We start from the raw sequence: 19,644 nt of genomic DNA, 5'->3' as shown, positions 1-19,644 counted from the left end.
CATTTCTCAGAAAGCTTCTCCTCAGAGCTGTTTTACACAATGCAGTGAACAGTTAGAATATCTTGTGGATGATGGCTGCATTGCATGCACACTTTGTGGTATGCTGCCTTCTTTATTAGGAGGGCAGGGGCTGGCACTGCTGGAGACAACACAAGTAAGGGTGTGCAGAGAGAAAAGGAAAAGCCCCCAGTTTAAAATCCTGACCAAGGATGTGGATGAGGCACATAAGATATGGAGACATAGTTCAAGGCCAGGCTGGATGGGGCTTTGAGCAAACTGGCCCATGGCAGGGGTTTGGGACTGGATGCTCCTTAATGTCCCTTTCAACCCAAACAGTTCTGTGATTCTATAATTTTGCTCAGAGGCATACCTGTATCAACTAGGGAAGCACTTTTGCTTCTCTGGTGCTTGTCATTTGAAAATGAAAAGCAAAAATAGAAACCTTGTAATAATTTTGCAAAATCATCATCATCTGTCAGTTCTGACTCTAGATCCAGTAGCACATCAGGAAGAAAAGCATCCATTTTTGCTGTCCAGCCATTCAGAATGTGACTTGCCTGGTGTGAGAAAAACCATCCAGGTTTATGAGGCTCATCTGGACTCATTCCTGCATCTTTCCAGCCAACTAAATGCTTCAGGACCTAATAATTCTCCTCCTAAATAATGCCTACTGCTTTAAAATGTGACTGTTCACCAGTTTGGCACCATCAGAGCAACATAGAGTGAATCTAATGCTTGAAATTTGTAGCCTAGAGAATTGAAGGTGGAAGCCAGAGCTGCACTCTGCTTTTGCCCTAGCCTCTTGCCCCTCAATAAATTCTTTCACCCAGGACTTCAGTTTTCTCTCTCTGTTCCTCTAATTGCACTCACCTCCTAACAGTGGTGTGAAAAATGATTGTTTGCATCTCTGTTCAAAGATCTAGTTAGAAATATTGTTATTATTATTACAAGGTAGCTCTCTGAAGTACTTTGCAAGAGAAAATATTGCTAGAGACTGAAGTTAGAGAGAGTTAAAGGAGTCTTCCTGCCATCAACCCACTTTTTCCTATCTGTGCTCACAAAACTATCTTGTAGCAACATGTGGGAAGGGTCCCCTGTCCTCTTTGGCAAAAACTTAGAAGCCCCAATGCCAAAGACCTTAAAGACTCTTCATTGACAGATGTTTGTTTATAAAGACTCTAGAAAGGCTGTGGTACACATCTAAGATCGTGAGACTTTCAGGCACTCAGCTGATGGTAAATGTAGGCTATTGCCCCTTGGTTGCCTGCCTTTGGTTTTGGGAGCCCTGCTGCAGGCAGAGGGTTTAGAAGGGCTGCTCTTGGTGCTGGTGGCTCATGCTGTTTTGAGGGGGAGAAGAGGTGGCTGCTGCCACTGAGCAGCAGAGCGCTCCTCCGCGTTTTCATATCGTCAGAAAAAGGGTGCATAGAGCAGAGACTTAGACCCATAAATCCGGTGTAATTAAAATACTGAACATTAACTGTTAAAAGCACTCTGAGCAAAAAGACTCCGAAAGACTTATTTAAAAACAAACAAACAAACAAACAAAAAAAAAAACCACAGAGTTTTCAATTATTGCTAAATGAAGCAATAAATGCACACACAGTTAGTGATGTATCCTAATTATTATACTAAACTTCTGCATTATTTGTAATGCACTCTGACTGGTGAGTGCAACAAGCTGCACAAGGCAGAAATGATTCTCCAGTGTCTCCTTGCTTCCAGAAGGTGTTGCTATTATACAGCACTGTTAAAGACACACAAAGTTGTGCATAAAGCAGGGTGGAATAAAATGTGGTAAGGCTGGATAAAAAATGTACACCATACTAAGTATATAGAATCCAGTCACAAGGATTTCTATTATGCAGGGAAAAGAGAGCCTTTAGTGTAGTATGTGTCCACAGTATAAATAGTTCGGCAAAATGTAAACACCAAATATTTCCACCAGAGATCCTTGCAACCTCACATACAGTAGCTCTACTTTTCTTTTTCATTAAGGGCTTCTTTTAATAAAGGGGCTTTTGTGGACTGAATTGGGAAAAATAGCAGCCACCTGTAACTTTTTTTAAACCTAACAGTACATATAGTACATCTATCAAAAGGGAAGGAATTTGAAACCTGCAGACTTTTTAAAGAAGCAAGTTCCACACATGATATAAAACAAATGCCATGTGTGCACCAAGCCAAGCAAATTAACAAAAGGGCAGGGGCATTTCCAATATTGCTTAAATAACTCAGGCTTAATAATGGGCTCTTTTCACACATGCACACAAAAGCTAAAATGTGTTTAAGAAGAAAAACATGCATTTTCATTGTATTGCAAGGCAGGAATCCTGATTTTTTTAGAAAAGCCATTAACCCTAAGCACATGAATTCTCTGTGGGTTTTCTGGGGGGGGGGGGCGGTGAATGTAGCACCTTGATGTAGAGGTGTTCTCTGTGGATAAAGAGGAAAGATTGGTTTGCCTGGAATGTTATGCATTGCTTGCTTGCCAGAAGTACTCTCTTGAGGCCCTTTCCTCACAGGAGAGGCATCACAGATGTCCCCTGGGTGCTGCTCTGTCTGCGATCAGTATTCAGAGGGAAGCCAAGTGCTGTGTGGGTGCAGAGACTGATGCGGTGCAGAGGCTGGTTTTCAGAGAGGCAGAACTTGTGCCATTCCTGTTACAGCAGGGTTGGTGTTTTTGGATGTTCAACAGTTCTGTGTTTAAAACCATGAAATGTTCCTAAAGGTGGCCCTTTAAGTCAGGGTGAGTATATTCAGTTAAATCACTTTTCAGAGTTAGTAAGTCCCTTATTTTCCATAGCCCCAGATTAGTTACACACCCGTTTCTTAGCATGACCTGTCAACTTCTGCTCTTGGTTGCTGGCGTGCTAGTGGTGAGCTATGGTGTTGCTTTACAGGGATCCAGATTTGTTAGGATTTCCTTAAAAAGGAAAAAATATTTTTAACATGATCATGCTTATGTTTTTCAGTCCAGTGGAGAGTGACAAAGAGACAGGACAAAAAGATACCAAAAAAGTGACTCATGCAGGAAATTTAAAATTACGCGTTGGTTGATATAAACAGTCCTTTGTATAGAACTGTTGTTCCCAATCTTCATTGGCTTAGAATAAGCAACACAACACGCCACACTTTGCTTTTCCTGTTGGCCTGCATTTAAACTTCTCAATTTCCTGTGGCCACAGCAACTTTAAAAGGTCTTGTGAATAAAACCTTTACCCTCCCTTCATACGAAACACAAAGGACCTCTACCACAGATCCAGTAGAGATGAACTTGGACTCCTCTGCTGCAGTGATACAGAACTATGTCTGACTACAGGACTTAAAAATTTCTACCTTTTGACTCCAGCCCTGCAGGTTTGTCTGACTGCATTCAACCGGAGTCTGAGGACAGAGGTGCCTCTGTGCCACTGCTATACTTGCAAGGTACCTGGAGCTGTTGGTGGCTTGTTCTGCATCTGAGGCATTACAGAGTCTCTCTGTGCCAACTGCTCGAATGCAGTAATGCTCCAGAAATTCCCCAGGCAGCATTTTGTCAATGCCAGGGGGCAACGGTGTGAACAAGAGCCACCTGCACCCACTAGAGATGGTGTCGCAGCAGGGGAACCCTGAGCAGTCAGCTTGGGTTTATTATGGTCCCTTTGTGCTTCCATAGTGTCAGCCAAGATTTTCCTCTAGCTAAAAGCACTTTGCAAACATTAACAAATAAACCTATGATTTAAGGTTTTGTTCCCCTTTTGAAAACACAGAAATATGCCAGAGAATTAAGTTGTCCAAGAATCACAGAGAAAATCACACCAGGGATGTGAACAGAATCGAGTGGTTCCTCATTCTTTTCCAGCCATATCTTTTCCCCCCAAATTTTTCTCAGTGGTTTCCTATTGTCTTGCCATGAAGTTAGATCCATTTTTTTTCAGAGAAGAACCTCACCTTTCTTTTTGTCTGTTACAGGCCTTAGAAGTTGTTACTCCTAGGGAAATAATGAGTCTCATGACCATTACATTCAGCTGCTTGGTTATGTGATTTCAGTGCCCTTGAATTAGAGCCTGAACCCTGATTCAGCCTTGAATGCAATAGTTCAGACAAGCAGGCACATTATTGGGGATCAACAGGCTGTGTGATGGCAGCTTAGATGCTGAGGCTTGATGCCACACCAGCTCCTCGTTTCACTGGTCTTTTCAAAAGATCTGGCTTAGTGTGCAGGCTGGTGTGGTGTTTTTAGCCTACCTGAAGAGCAGCTGTTATGGTTATTCTGTGCTATCACACTAAAAGGAGACTTCCTTTTGTTGGGTACTTTGGAAGTGAAAATTGCGTCATAATATAATGGCCCAGTACGTGTGTGAAACACTTGCCTTCAATGGACAGATTCAGAAATGTTTATCCTGTGCTTATGTACATAACTGTGTGAGCTGCCCTGAAGTGGCTGGGCACCAACAGCCAGTCTCTGTTGGACACTGTCCTTAAAAAGTGAGAGCTGTGCTCCCTGCCACCAGTTACAGTTCAGTAGTCATTGTGCACTAGATGAAGTTCCTGGATGGGCATATTTTTTTACACTGTTCATCAATCAAATGAAATATCTTAATGTAATATATATGTTTGAACATTAACCAATTTAACTAGAAGAAATAAGCCATCACTGTTTTCCAACAGTGGAACCTTCCTCACCTGCTCCCCTTCAGATAGTATTGGTGTTTTTTTTGTTTGTTTTTGTTTGGTTTTTTTTTGGATCCAGCTGTAGCAAAAAGGTAGATAACTGCTATACAGTTTAACAAACAAGATATCAGACTTTGGAAAGGACCTTTTGTCAGCTTTGAAGGAGTGTTTGGTACTACACTGTTTCATTCAGTATCTTAGACGTAGAGCTGGCTGAAATGAGGTCATATTCTCCTCTCCTCTTTTTCCTAACTTTGTCATTTTTTAGCATTTTTTTAAAACAAACAAAAAGAAATAGGAGATATTCGTCAATTTTAGCTGACAAATGAGAGTGTCTCTGCCTCTCCCTACATTTTTCTTTTTCAGTATGGAAAGGGAAGGGGAGGGGAGGAGAGGGGAGGGGAGGGGAGGGGAGGGGAGGGGAGGGGAAAGGAAAGGAAAGGAAAGGAAAGGAAAGGAAAGGAAAGGAAAGGAAAGGAAAGGAAAGGAAAGGAAAGGAAAGGAAAGGAAAGGAAAGGAAAGGAAAGGAAAGGAAAGGAAAGGAAAGGAAAGGAAAGGAAAGGAAAGGAAAGGAAAGGAAAGGAAAGGAAAGGAAAGGAAAGGAAAGGAAAGGAAAGGGTGAAGAAAAAAATATGAGGAAATCAAACTGGCAAGAAAAATTCTTTAAACTGAAAAACTGAAGAATTTTAAAAGGGGAGAACACTTAATTGCAAAACACTTTTTTCAATAAAAAAATATATTTTTATATCAAAAAGGGCTTCAGAACAAAAACAGTACAACAGTTATCTACATTGGTGCTGATTTCCCTGCCCTGGTTCTGCATTACTTGCCTACTGTGATAAACTATCAAACTGTCTGTGGTGAATGCAGAGTCCTCTGGCTTGGCCGGCTGCATTCTTGACCTGGCATTTGGTCTGACTGAAGCTGAGGCAGCTGAAAATAATGACTCTGTCACAAAGTGACAGTAGCCCTTTTCTGATCCGAGGCAGCACCCCACCCCTCCTAGGCAGGCAAGGCCAGCCTCTAACACCAACAGGCTAAGGATTTCAAAGGCCTCTTATGGGCGGCTGTGTCAATGGATCAGTCAGATTTCAAAACAATCTCTGGCCTGCCTGTAGCGATGCAATGGACCCTCTTGAACAGTCTGGTAACAGAGCAATCCCTGATCTCCAGTCTGACCAGCACAGGTCACTGCTGCCTGTGAGCAGCCGGTGTTTGGTAAGGAAGCTCACTATGCTACCAGCTGTCAAAGCCAAAGCAAAACAATTGCATCATGCAGGCATTTTTTTTTTTTTTTTTTTTTGTCCCATGCAGGAAAGAAGACTCTGTGTAGTAGTCATCAAGCTGCAATGTGTAAGGTTTTGTTTTGTTTTTCAATGCCGAGCAATCTGGTCAGTCATCCACACTTAACTGAACTCGGTGTGTCGCAGTGCCAGCTGCTTGTGGCCTCTGTGTCCTTACACTGGTCAGTCATTGGAAATATATGCTTTGTCCCTCTCCAGACCATCCAGATTTTAACAGGGCTTTCCTTTTGGGAGTCTGGGGGCTCTTCCCATAGCAGTTTTAAATGTATCCCTCAGAGGCTGTAGGTGTGAACAACGTCCTTCTTCCTCCCTTACCTAACATCCTTGCAGCACCTATAGAGGGGTGTAGGCAGAAGCTGGCCCCCGCTGTTGCTCTTCCTAGTACCAAAAAGCATCCTGGTGTGTGAGCCTTCCTTGTGGCAGAGAGGGAGGAACAGAAGGCGGGAGAAAATCCATCTACAATTTTCAATAAACACACAAATTTTGCTGGGGAAATGGCCCGTACATGGCTTGCTGGCTGGATTCAGCAGCAGGGGAGCCCACAGTTAATCAGCTTTGCCTTTGCCACTGAGTTTCACAGCAGCTGGAGCTATGTCCCATAGGAGGCAGAGATGACTCAGCTGCTGGACAAACAAGAAATTAGTACAATAACATTGAGAAAGAAATACCACAGTGAGCTCCTACCTCTTTGCCCCCTCCCCTTACGTGAGGCTGTATTAAAAAACAGCCCTTGGCTGGTGGTTCAGAGAGGAATGATTGACATGGTAGGAGGACGGAGAGTCGGGGCATGCGCTGGGTGTGCTTTGGCCAGGACACAGCTGGGAAGGAGGCAGGGGGGGCTCCCTTGGCTGCTCTGGGAGTTCATGCTGGGCCAGAAGCCCTGTCCACCTCCATCTCTTTGGTATGCGTGTCCCTCTGGCTTACTGTGGGCAGCCATAGCAGTTTTGGAGACAGGCTGAGGGCAGCCAAGGAGGAATGTGTGTCTGCTCCTTGTCTGGTCTAAGAGCTGAAGTGAGTGGGGAGAAGGCCTCCCAGAGCCTGGGGGAGAGCCCGGTGGGAAGCGGCTCCTTCCCCCTGCTGCCCAGCCTTCACCCCTTTGCAAGCAATGGCTGAATCCACGCAAGGCTGAAGCAGTGTTAGTGGGAAGCTGACAAACTTGCCATTGAAAGCCTTACATTGAGGTTTTTGAAACCTCAATGCACCAGGGACCCATACTGATCTTTGAATCAAGCTAACCCTGGAAACCTTCTGTGTCTGATAAATAAGTGAAGAATATCTCAGGCCGTCATGTAGAAAAAAGGCAAAAGAGAGACATGTGGCATTACTGCTCAGTTCTCAGTCCTAACATGTAAATGTCTGGTGAAGTAACTTAGGATTTTCTTCCTGTATGTGAGATCCAACATGGCACTGGATTTGTTTTTTATCTGAATGATGAATCTGTCACCTGAGGGAGAGGTCTAGCTGAGGTGGCAGTCTGGGATGGCGAATCCACTGACCAAGGCTAGGGAGTCCCCCCAGGCATCAGTACTGCTGCATTCACATCCTTTGTGAAGCACCTGCACTGGGCTGAAGTCTCTCCTTCCAAGTACTTGCCAGGTAATACTGGTAAGTTTTGCAGTACATATATACCACCACAGGTCAGAGGAATATGAAAGATGCTTATACAGACAAACAAACCACAGAAAAAACATCTCGAAAACAATCAAACTATTCATCTTACATACTCAGGTGGTAAAAAGAGAGGATTACAGTTGTCATGCAATTAAGAATTCCTAGAAAGAACTCAGATGCTATCATATGCCAGATATGATTTGTATTTATAAGGATAATTCCAACGTGTCAGTCAAGAGTGAAATGCTGGGCGCTTGAGGGACATACATTGCCCACACAGTTGGAGGGAAATAATTTGTGATCCTAGTTGTCCTTCACTATCGCTGAGTATTATTTAATACTTTGATTTCAATAATGCCCTGGGGCTTTGATTAAGGACTGGCAATGGGCTAGAGCACAGTCAAACTGTTCTCACTGTTACTGCAGTCATGCCCTGTCAATGGAGAAATCATCTTTCCCTTGAGTACTCTCCTTCTGCAGGTCTTCCTCTGCTTTTCCTAGTCAGCACACAGGCATGTCAGCAGCTTGCCCTCTGAGCAGTGAGATGTGCTTATTGGACATTTATCCATGTCCTTTTAGATATCATGCACAGCATTTAATTTTGATTTGTGTGTGCTTTCAGAGATGCAAAATGCTGAGCAGTTGGTGGGGGTAATTGCTGTCACTGCCTGATTTCAGACACAAGTTCTTGTTCCTGTCTCCCAGTTGTGGTTCTGGCACTCCTGGTAGGTGACCCTATGTTTCATTGGAGTCTTACTCTTCCTGATACAGGCAACATAAGGGAGACAAAGAAAATAATATCTTTCTCTATCTAGAATTTCACATATATTCAAAACTGCAATATATTCTTTATGTTTTTCTCTTGTTCTCTACTACAAGTAACAAGCATACATGTTATAAACAGTAACAGCATCTTGGGATTTTGGGATACATGGCTTTGGTTAACTATACCTGGCACATCCACTTTGTTTATAATGTTTTGAGGTTGTCATGTGTGTTTTTTTCTGCTCAGCCACTGATCTTGAAGTGAAATGTCCCACGCCTTAATGCTTATTTTTTTACTCAGTAAGTACCCTCGTAATCCAAGTAATCCAAGTGACCTCATGCAATTTCCATAAGACAAAACTTCACTTAATCCAGTCAGAGAAAGCAACAACAACAACAAACACATAAAATCATAAAATCAATTAGAAAATATTAAAATAAAAAGGGGGAAATGTTGGCATAGTTTGCCTGAGTTTGACCACCTAGATGAGGGAGCAGATCTCTTTGAGTATCGGTCTTTTCCTCATGAAAAATTATCATGCAACTGCTCTTCTTCAGATGGAAAGAAACCGAAAAACTATTCTTGGTTATCTGGGCTTCAGGACTGGCAAAATTTACTGTATAACATGTCCAAGCCAAGAAATCAAGATAGATTCATTCCCTGCCAGAACACTTACTGGTTCATCTCTTAAATGGAGCTGTTGCCTTTTGCTGTCCGTGGCCTACTGTTAAATTAAACTAGGATGCAAGAAATACACCAATACTTCTGTCATATCTACTAGTGAAAATCATTCTAGTGCAGACGTCTCGTCTTCACACTTAAGTATCTTCCAATGACTAAAGAATATGTGATATTCAGTGTCCCTAGAGAGGGACAGGTCACCAGTAACAAGTATATATTAAAAAATCTGAAGAAAGCAATGCTGTTACAAATATATCTAGATTAAGAAAGGTATGACGCGTGTAGGGAGGCGCATTTGATGCCTGTAAGGAGGTGCATTTGAAGTGCTTCTACACAAACGCACACAGTATGAGGAATAAAATGGATGAGCTAGAAGTCTTGGCCCAGTCCCACAGCTACGACATCATCGGCATAAGCGAAACCTGGTGGGATGAGTCCTGTGGCTGGTGTGTTGCAATAGATGGTTATAGGCTCTTCAGGAGGGACAGGCAGGGTAGGCGAGGTGGGGGGGGTGGCGATGTATGTGAAGTATGGGCTGGACTGTGTGGAACTTCAAGTTGGCGATGGCAAAATTGAGAGCCTCTGGGTAGGGATTAAGGGACGAACAAATAAAGGAGATGTCATTATGGGAGTCTATTACAGACCACTTGGCCAGGATGACAACAACGATGAATTATTCTTTCCAGAACTAAGAGATGCCTCGAGATCAACACCCCTTGTCCTTGTGGGGGACTTCAACTTGCCAGATGTCAGCTGGGATCACCACACAGCTGACACGAGCAAGTCCAGGAGGTTCATAAAGCACGTAGATGATAACTTCTTGGTGCAGGCACTAAGGGAGCCAACTAGGAAAGGTGCCCTCCTAGATCTGTTGCTGGAGAACACAGAGAGGGTCTTGTGGGGGACATGGCAATTGGCAGCCGTCTCGGTCATAGTGACCATGAAGTGGTTGAGTTTAAAATTTATGGTGACAGAAGGAAAACTGTCACCAAAACTTCAGCCCTGGATATGGGGAAAGCAGACTTCAGACTCCTCAGGGAACTAGTCAGCAAGGTCTCCTGGGAAACTGCTTTTGAACGCATTGGTGTCCATCAGTGCTGGTCAATCTTTAAGCACTGCCTCCTAAAAGCACAAGATCAGGCAATTCCAAAATATCAGAAGTCAGGCAGGTGGGGCAGAAGGCCAGCCTGGCTGACCAGGGATCTTCTACTGGAGCTTAAGCGAAAAAAGAAAGTGTACGGCTGCTGGAAGGAGGGTCAGAGAACGAGGAAGGAATACAAGGATGCTGTTCGTGTTTGTAGAGAGAAAATTCATGTGGCCAAAGCCCAACTAGAGTTGAAGCTGGCCATGTCTGTGGGAGACAATTAAAAAGGTTTTTTTAGGTATGTGAACATTAAAAGGAGAAACAAAGAAAACATAGGTCCGCTACTTGATGGGGAAGGTCTCCTCGCAGACAATGACATAGGCAAAGCAGAGACGTTTAACGCCTTCTTCACCTCTGTCTTCAACACTGATGATGGGCTTCGGGACCCAGGGTACCCTGAGCTGGAGGACCATGACAGTGGGAATGATAAACTCTCAACCGACCCTGAACGTGTGCGGGATTTGCTGCTCCACCTGGATCCATGCAAGTCCATGGGTCCGGATGGGATTCATCCCAGGGTGCTTAGAGAGCTGGTTGACGTCATTGTGGGACCTCTCCCAATTATTTTTCAACGATCTTGGGAATCTGGAGAGGTCCCAGTAGACTGGAAGGTGGCAAATGTTGTGCCAATTTTCAAGAAGGGTAAGAAAGAAGACCCTAGCAATTACAGGCCTGTCAGTCTCACGTCAGTGCCTGGTAAAATTATGGAGAGGATGATCCTTGAAGTTATTGAAGCGCACCTGGGGGACAATGCAGTCATTGGTCCCAGCCAACATGGGTTCATGAGGGGTAGGTCCTGCCTAACAAATTTGATTTCCTTTTATGATAAGATCACCCATCTAGTTGATCAAGGGAAACCAGCTGATGTGATCTTTTTGGACCTCAGCAAAGCTTTTGACACGGTTTCCCATAGGATCCTACTGGACAAAATGTCCAGCATACAACTAAAAAAAACATCATACAATGAGTGAGCAATTGGCTGATGGGCAGGGCTGAAAGGGTTGTGGTAAATGGAGCTGCATCAGGCTGGCAGATGGTCACTAGTGGGTCCTTCAAGGCTCCATTTTAGGGCCAGTCTTCTTCAATGTTTTTATAAACGATTTGTATGTAGGACTAGAAGGTGTTTTGAGCAAATTTGCCGACGACACCAAAGTTGGAGGAGTTGTGGACTCGTTTGAGGGTGGAAAGGCCTTGCAGAGAGATCTGGACAGATTGGAGAGCTGGGCAATCACCAACCACATGAAGTTTAAAAAAAGCAAGTGCCGGGTCCTGCACCTGGGATGGGGCAACCCTGGCTATACATACAGACTGGGTGACGAGACGCTGGAGAGCAGCCCCGCAGAGAGGGGTCTGGGGGTTGTGGTTGACAGCAAGTTGAATATGAGCCAGCAGTGTGCCCTGGCAGCCAGGAGGGCCAACTGTATCCTGGGATGCATCAAGCACGGCATCGCTAGTCGGTCGAGGGAGGTGATTGTCCTGCTCTACTCTGCACTGGTGCGGCCTCACCTCGAGTACTGTGTGCAGTTCTGGGCACCACAGTACAAAAAGGACATTAAACTGTTGGAGAGTGTCCAGAGGAGGGCGACGAAGATGGTGAAAGGCCTAGAGGGGAAGACATACGAGGAACAGCTGAGGTCACTTGGCCTGTTCAGCCTGGAGAAGAGGAGGCTGAGGGGAGACCTCATCGTGGTCTACAGCTTCCTCGTGAGGGGGAGTGGAGAGGCAGGTGACTTATTCTCTGTTATCACCAGTGATAGGACCCGCGGGAATGGTGTTAAGCTGAGGCAGGGGAGGTTTAGGCTGGACATCAGGAAGAGGTTCTTCACTGAGAGGGTGGTCGCACACTGGAACAGGCTCCCCAGGGAAGTAGTCACTGCACCAAGCCTGTCTGAATTTAAGAAGCAATTGGACTGTGCACTTAGTCACATGGTCTAAACTTTTGGGCAGACCTGTGCAGTGCCAGGAGTCGGACTTGATGATCCTTATGGTTCCCTTCCAACTTGGGATATTATATGATTCTATGATTCTATGATTCTACGATTCTATGATGTGATGAGAGCTACAGGGTAAAGAGCTTGAATAGGAAAACAAATAAGGAAATCGGTAGTATCAGTTGTAAAGTCTTCATTTATTCTAAGAAAGAATTAATCATGTATTATTATTATTCATTCACTTTTATCAAAACAATGAACAAACAAAACAGCAAAAAAAACACTTGCACAGAAGCCCACTTCATCTGTGAAAATGGTTTGTTTAATTTATCAGACATTTGTGAAGCATATTATCACTCTGGAATTATAATGCTCGCAAACATTACCTGTCGAGGAAAGTAACTGTTAATATTTCCTAATTTCAGGGGGAGAAATAAAGACTAAGGAGGTTAGTATCAGAATGGAGAAGAAAACCAAGCTTTTCTGCTCTCTCTTTTTCTTTCTTTCTTTCTTTCTTTCTTTCTTTCTTTCTTTCTTTCTTTCTTTCTTTCTTTCTTTTTCTTTCTTTCTCTCTTTTTCTTCCTCTCTTTCTTTCTTTCTTTCTTTCCTTCTTTCTTTCTGTCTCTCTCTCTCTCAAGCATTAGCCCATTGAATGAAGATGTCCTTGCCTCTACAGAAAATATAGAATGCTAAAATTGTTCCAGAGAAGTTGCTGATGACAGCTCAAAGAAAAAAAATGTACAAATGCTGTAAGCAGTAATTACACACCCAGTGTTTTCCATATTTTGCTTTGCTCATAAATATTGATCCAATCCCATGACTGCATGTAATGTTTCAATAATCTCTGAAGCCTATTTTTATTTTCTTGATTTATGAGAAAAGTTTGGGATCTTGCCAACCCAGGAACTCTTTGTTGGAACTTTTCTTCTGTTTTTCCTTTTTGTTGGAACTTTTCTTTGTTTATCCTCTCAAATAATATACTAAGACTAACCAAACTGTTGAAAATCATTTTTGAAACTCAAGAAGACAAAGGGTTAATTTAATTAAACAGATTAAATATCTGATTATCCCTTACTGTGCATTTTAGTTAGGAATTTACAGTTGCTTTCAGTACATGAACAACTCTCATCTTGCAGTGTATAGTGTATATACTGACTTTGTATTTATATATTATATACTGACTTGGTTCAGTGTTAAGTGATCATTCAGTATATACTGTGGTGAAAACTCAGATCTTCTGTCTTCTCCCAGCGTTGCTAGGAATGGGTGCTGTACAGGCCACCATTCACCTTTTAATAATTCAGTGTCATAGAGTGGCTGGTTTAGCTGAGTATATTCTAATCAAAGTTAGCATGAAAATAACTGTCCTTTAAGTTAGAAGTCCCTCCTGAGTTTTGAAAATTTTGTTTTTTGTCATTGTTTTTGTTGCTGGTGGTTATTTTTTTGGTGGTGGTGGTAAATGTTGGAACAAATAATATCCCATATTGGTTCTGTAATTAAGATACGCTTATGTTGGCTCCAAAGGTCCCTAATTACATCTGCGTTAGGGATGCTCTTAGAGAGAAGATAGTTATTTACAGTTTCTGCAGAGACAGAAGAGGATCTTAATCTGAAGCGTAGGGAAAACTCAGAAGAGTAGCCCTGGGCCACCATTTATGTTGTGAATTATTTCCTGGAGGTACTACTGTAAGTGTGCATTGTCCCATATATTTTACTACAAAGGGATAGACATTTATATTTTGGATGTAGCTTTTCAACTATTGGCTTCTACTTGATTAAATCAATGACAAAATTCCTTAGATTTTAATACTGCAGTCTTAAGTCCCTGAATAATAGATGCTACTCCCACTGAAAATGGCTTTCAGTAGGTAGTTTATTTCATCCAAAGTTTCCTGAAATGTCCTAGGCTTCATGAGCCAAGTTCAGCTCTGTAAGCAGATTCTTAAGGCTAAGTGTAAAACATTGTCAGAAGAAGATAGGTACATAGTAAAGGTCTCCCATAGAAGTTCTTTCTTTGTGTTTGATGAAATAAGTCAGAGCAAAAAGACTGAGAACCTCACAGTATGGAGATAAAAAGGTGTGGATCTTCAGGATGTAGCATGCTAGAGGTTTATGGCAGATTGCAGAAAAAGGGCAGTAGTGAACTGGATTAGAAGTATCAAAAAAATAAATAAATATGGCCACAGCCTGCCAGTGACAGAAAGAGTCATCTTGAAGTTATCTGTGTTTGGATGCTGTCTGGTGATCCAGGCAGAATTTGAAGTAATGCTTCCTGTCTGGCCACTGGCAGCCTCACAAACAGCAAGAGTTAAAAATTAACAATCTGAAGACAAGTCAAAATACACTCCCTGTCTGTAAAACAAAAAGTACTGCTTCAAACTCAGCCAAATCTGGCTGCTCCCCTATCCCCCACAATCACCATCATAATTACAGCAGCTGATTTTCCTCACACCCACCTCAGTGATTTCTGGGGGTTTTGGCCAGGTTTACATCCCCATATGATCCAGCCTACTTTTACTTATGTTTAGCGCATTGTGTAATAAGCAAAGCTTACATAAGCTAGGCACTGTGGCTTCAGCTTCAAAAACCTTCATCAAAAATAGGAGATCAGAAGCAAGATAACAACTCATGTAGTTGCTTTCCTAAGCATGGATACAGAATTAACTGTCTTTAGGCTAAGTGCTCAGCTGTTTCAAATCTGTAGAATCATTAATTCCTACTCAGTTAAGCTAATTTACACCTTGCTAAAGGTCTGGCTTCTCATCAGTGAGCATCCCAATATTGAAAACTTGAGAGTAACTAGTCAAAAAGAACTGGGATGAAATTTTGGCACATTAAAGCTAGGGGGAATTTTCTCATTACCATCAGATAAGTCCTCCTCTTACTCCAGAACAGCCAACTCTTCAAAGTCAAAAAAATGACACTGCAGTGAATCTCTGTTGCTGTTGTGAAACTGTTCCCATTTGAACAGCTAGAAGTCTCTGCTCTAACTCATTTTGTCAGGAAAAGGTAAACAGAAATTGAGGTTTCCTCACAAGAAAATGTTTGATTATCCTATTGAACTGACACAAACTGGATTCAGCGAGCTATAGGTGTATGGAACATTTTCATACTTTTAGACTATAATAGGATTGATCATGTTACTCTACTATCTTAACAGCCATGGATGGGGATTCTCTTGCAAGTAGGTACTGCAAAAATATAAAGTAGGAAAGCTTATGTGGCAGTGGATATTATCTAGGTGACATCCACAAGCCTGAATGTGATGTTTTCCAAAGGTTAAGTTGATTCCACTGATATTGTTTGGGGAGAAATTGCTTCTGAAGGAAAAAGGTTTTCACTTGTTGGGTAAGTCTGTGATCATTGTTACATTGATGTAGACACAAAATTATGCTGCTGAAGTTAATAGAGCTATTCCAAAATTATGCTGTAGCAGAGATCAGTCTCTGGTTTTATATTTTAAAACATCTGAGCTCTTATAAAGCTAGCATTCTATACTTTATGCAAAATAAAATAGCAAAGGCATTACTAGTAAAGAAGTTGAAGAAGTCCAAAAAAAGGCTGAGATACAACCCAGGAAGTTTCTGTATTTAAGGATTTATTTTTTTTCCAGTGTCTCTGCACCTTCAAGTTTGTTTTTTTGATTGTTTGGTTTTGACTTGTTTTTGTTGTTTTTTGTTTTGCTTTTACAATCTAATCTTTAGCATAATGGGACAGACACAAAGCCTTGGTTGAAAAGCTCCCCCTAGCCTGTTGCAATATTTATAAAGCTGTGCTTTTTAAACACGCTGCAAGATGGGCTTAGTAAAACAAAAGGCATTATAATTTATTGTTCCAAGATTATTGATTCAATAAATTAAGAATAATTTCCATGGAGAGTAGGAGCCCTAGCACTGTAAAAGTTTATTTATCTGAGCTTTAACTAGCATTGATTAGAGTATTCAAATTGTCCCAGTACTGTATAATTGCTCTTTATAGGTAGAATGCCCTCTGCTGTGCAGGAGACAGTAAAACAAACATTCAGCCAGAAGTGACAATGGCTCTTTTAAAAGCTAGGATTTTTATTTTATTTTATTTTATTTTTTAAAGAGGGAAGAAAGAGTTTGTGTAACGCTTTAAAAACACAGCCAGCTTTGGCCGAAGTAACTTGTTACATTGCCAGCACAGACACGGAAGACACTGCTATTGTTCTGAGAGGTGCAAGACATAAATATACTAGTTATATCCTTATATTTGACTATATCCAAATGAGAAAACCTTTTTCTGTTTTTTTTTTTTTTTTTTTAAAGTGCTATGTTGCACTGAAGTGCCAGGTGGAAATTTTTGTTACGTGTGTTTTTTTTCCTTTCTCTATTTTGTTTCTGAAGTGCCCACTGAACCTGTTCAAGGTAACTATGAAGCTATTGTAAATATGTTAATGATTCAAGCAAAACAAGCCATGCTTCCTGATTCACATTCACCATGCTGGGTTGCTCAGAAAGGAATATTTTGCCACCAGGGAGAAAAACAGCTGATTCAGTCCACAAGCAATTGCATTCCCTTTATGTAGAATACTTAGGACAGTTACATTTTTTAGACTTAGATTTATGACAGGTCTATCTTCTGATATGTATGATAACACTGCTTTTATTTTACAGCTCTGTTGATGTAAAAGATTAACAGTACCTTTTCCCTCTTTTGGTTTTAATAAAACAACGAACTGCTAGAAATGTCACTTAGAACCACAAGTTTGCAATAATTAAAACAAATTATGCATCTTAGTAACCCAAGGTGGATGATTAATGCAGGCTTTACATGATTGTTTGTGTTAAATTGTTTCTCCAAATGCAATTCAGGAATTTGAAGTTGTCAGATTAACTGCTGTATTTACTGGTCTGTTTGATTAGGTGAGCATAGTTTTATATTCCCTCTTGGAGACCTAAATAGCAACCATTTCCTACCAAAACAGCACACAAAACAAAGGCCCCATTCAGAGGACTATTCAGAGTGGGCAATGCTCTATAGCCCTTTGTATCCTGGAACAACATGGTTACTGAAGTGCCTCTAAAAGGTACAACATTTTTTTTAAAAGAAAACAATAATGACCATTATAATAGTAGTTGGAATATTACATTTTAGTCTAAAGGTAAATACCTTCTATCATAAATTAATGGATTAATTTCGTTACTAAGCTTAAAGACATATCTCAGAGGTCTTTATGATTAATATAGTAAAATAGGGTTTAACAAATGCTGTTAAAAGGATGTCTAATATTCATTTGAAATTTTAATTCACGCTGCCAGAGTTTGTGTCCACTCTGAAGTCTTTTCATGAACATTCATGGAGTTGAATTTTAAGAAGCATTCATAGGAAATGAATCCTAGGCTTGGATGTGTGAATTCGTAACTGAAGTGAATTTTAATTTCTTCCTTTTGGGGCCTTTTGCACCAGAAACTTGGTCATAAAAGCCAATCAGGGAATGGAAATGATACCGTGCGACTTTCCTCCCCACTATTACCTTAGACAACAAGTGCATAGTAAGCACAGCTTGAACTTTGATCATCATAGTTCAAACATCAAGATAAATGAAGTGTTTACAGTAGGTTTTGATGAAAAATGTATAGTACTTTTCTATGTCCAGAAGAGATGCTACACATTTTTCTCTTGGTCTGATGATTTTTATATCTTCTCAAGAGCAGCTTTGCTGGGACAGTGGAAAAATACTGAGGAATACTGAAATATTGCTAATAACTTTTTGGTATTTCTGGGCAAAGCCAACTCGATTGCCACATCATTCCTGAGAAGGGAGGGAAACAGGAGGGAACAACATCCTTCATCACCTCTTGATGCAACTTCTTTTTTTCCTTTTGAAGTGTAACTTTTGGTAAGAATAACTACAAGCAGCAGTGGAGGTAGGATGGCTCTGCCTGTCAACATCATGTTCTAATGGCCAGTAGTGTGGCTGGAGGAAAGCCAGCTTTGTATGGAAAGACTTTAGTAGGAGCACACTTACATGTAATTCTGCTTGATTGCTTTAAGAAACAAAGGGCCAAACTGTTAGGCTCATTGCTGACTTTACACTCTGAAGAAGGGACAGAGGGGTGGGTTTTTTGGAAGAGGGGACATGGTTTCTCCAGAGCAGGAAGTTTATGAGTAAGAAACCCTTGGAAGCTGAGTATTATGGAGAAATATCCCTTTCTTGCTCTATTTTTACACTCTTTCTCAGGCATCCACTTCTGGCCACAGTTGGAAGCAGAATTGTGAGCCAGATGGTCTGACCTACTGCATTTTTTTTCTATTTTTTTTCTTGGGAATATTCTTTCTAGAGAAACATGGTCCCTTTGTCATTCATGTAGCAATACGTAGAGTAAGAGAACACACACAACATGGAATTTAGGGAGATCAAAAAATATCTGCCTTCATGTTGCTTTCTTGTGCAGGTTTGAAGGAGTCAAACAACATGTGGGATGAATGCCAGTGAAATTCAGAGAGGTTATTGTGGCTTTCCAGCTCAGGAAGCTATAAAGTCTTCAGCAGCACTGAATCCAAAGTAGTCTTGATGAGGAGTCTTGGCTACTGCTTTTTCCTCACCCTCATGGAGAGATAGATGATGCTGTGCTTGGTTAGCATGAGCAATGTACCTCTGGGAACTTTCTGTGGGCCCTGTGCTCTGGGTCGCTAAAACTATTTTAAAGCAATGAACTACTGGAAAAATCTAATGAATGTGTTTCCAGCTATTGGGCATGTGCTTCTTCTCCATAGACATTTAAATTATAAAGATCTTCAGGATATGTCTCTGCGGTGTGTTGTTTCCCTTCTAGAATCCTATGTAAACTATGATGGATGGCTGTCAAATATGGGCATACTGCTCCCCAGCCTGTCTCCCAGTCATTAGTGGCAAAGGGGACACAGCTGGGTTGCTGGCTGCGTCTCTACACCAGGAGTGAGGCAAGGATGGTGTAACTAGAAGTAGCTGTAAGAGTTGGGAAACTGCTTGTTGGAGAACACCCACACGGCTCACAAAAATGCCCTGGGTGCTGGAGGAAATGAGGAAATAGAGAATCTCTTATACTGTAGTCTGTAGTGGCTTGATTAGGCACAGTGTTGCTCTGATAGTCTCAAGGACTAGATGGCTAATTACAACTGCAGAAACAAAATGAGGAGCCTTCTTCAGCAAGTAGGGATGTTAGAGTCCTCGGGGTGGGGTGGGGGGAACAGGAAAACTTTTAATTAAATTTATTAAAATTCAGTTAGGAATTTACAGTTCACAAGAGTTCACACTCCTAATGAATAGATGAGTATATTTCAGTTGATGGTGAACTATTTCTCCACCTTTTCTGCAGTGCTAAGGGGAAGCTGCTTGTACCAGCCACATACAGAAAAGCAGCCTGGGAATCTGGACTGTGATTTTAGTTTGAAGGAAATGTGGATCAGAGGAAACTGCTCTCACACCCAGAGATCATAATTGTACAAAGTTACAGTATATTCCTGATGACTTCGGTAGCTCCAAGGGATTTCACTGACTTCAGAAAATCCATATGATACAAGTTCCAACTGCCCCATCCAGATGACCTT

The sequence above is a fragment of the Cygnus olor genome, chromosome 1 (assembly GCF_009769625.2).
Source record: "Cygnus olor isolate bCygOlo1 chromosome 1, bCygOlo1.pri.v2, whole genome shotgun sequence".
NCBI lineage: Eukaryota > Metazoa > Chordata > Aves > Anseriformes > Anatidae > Cygnus > Cygnus olor.
Note: the sequence above shows the minus strand (reverse complement) of the source record.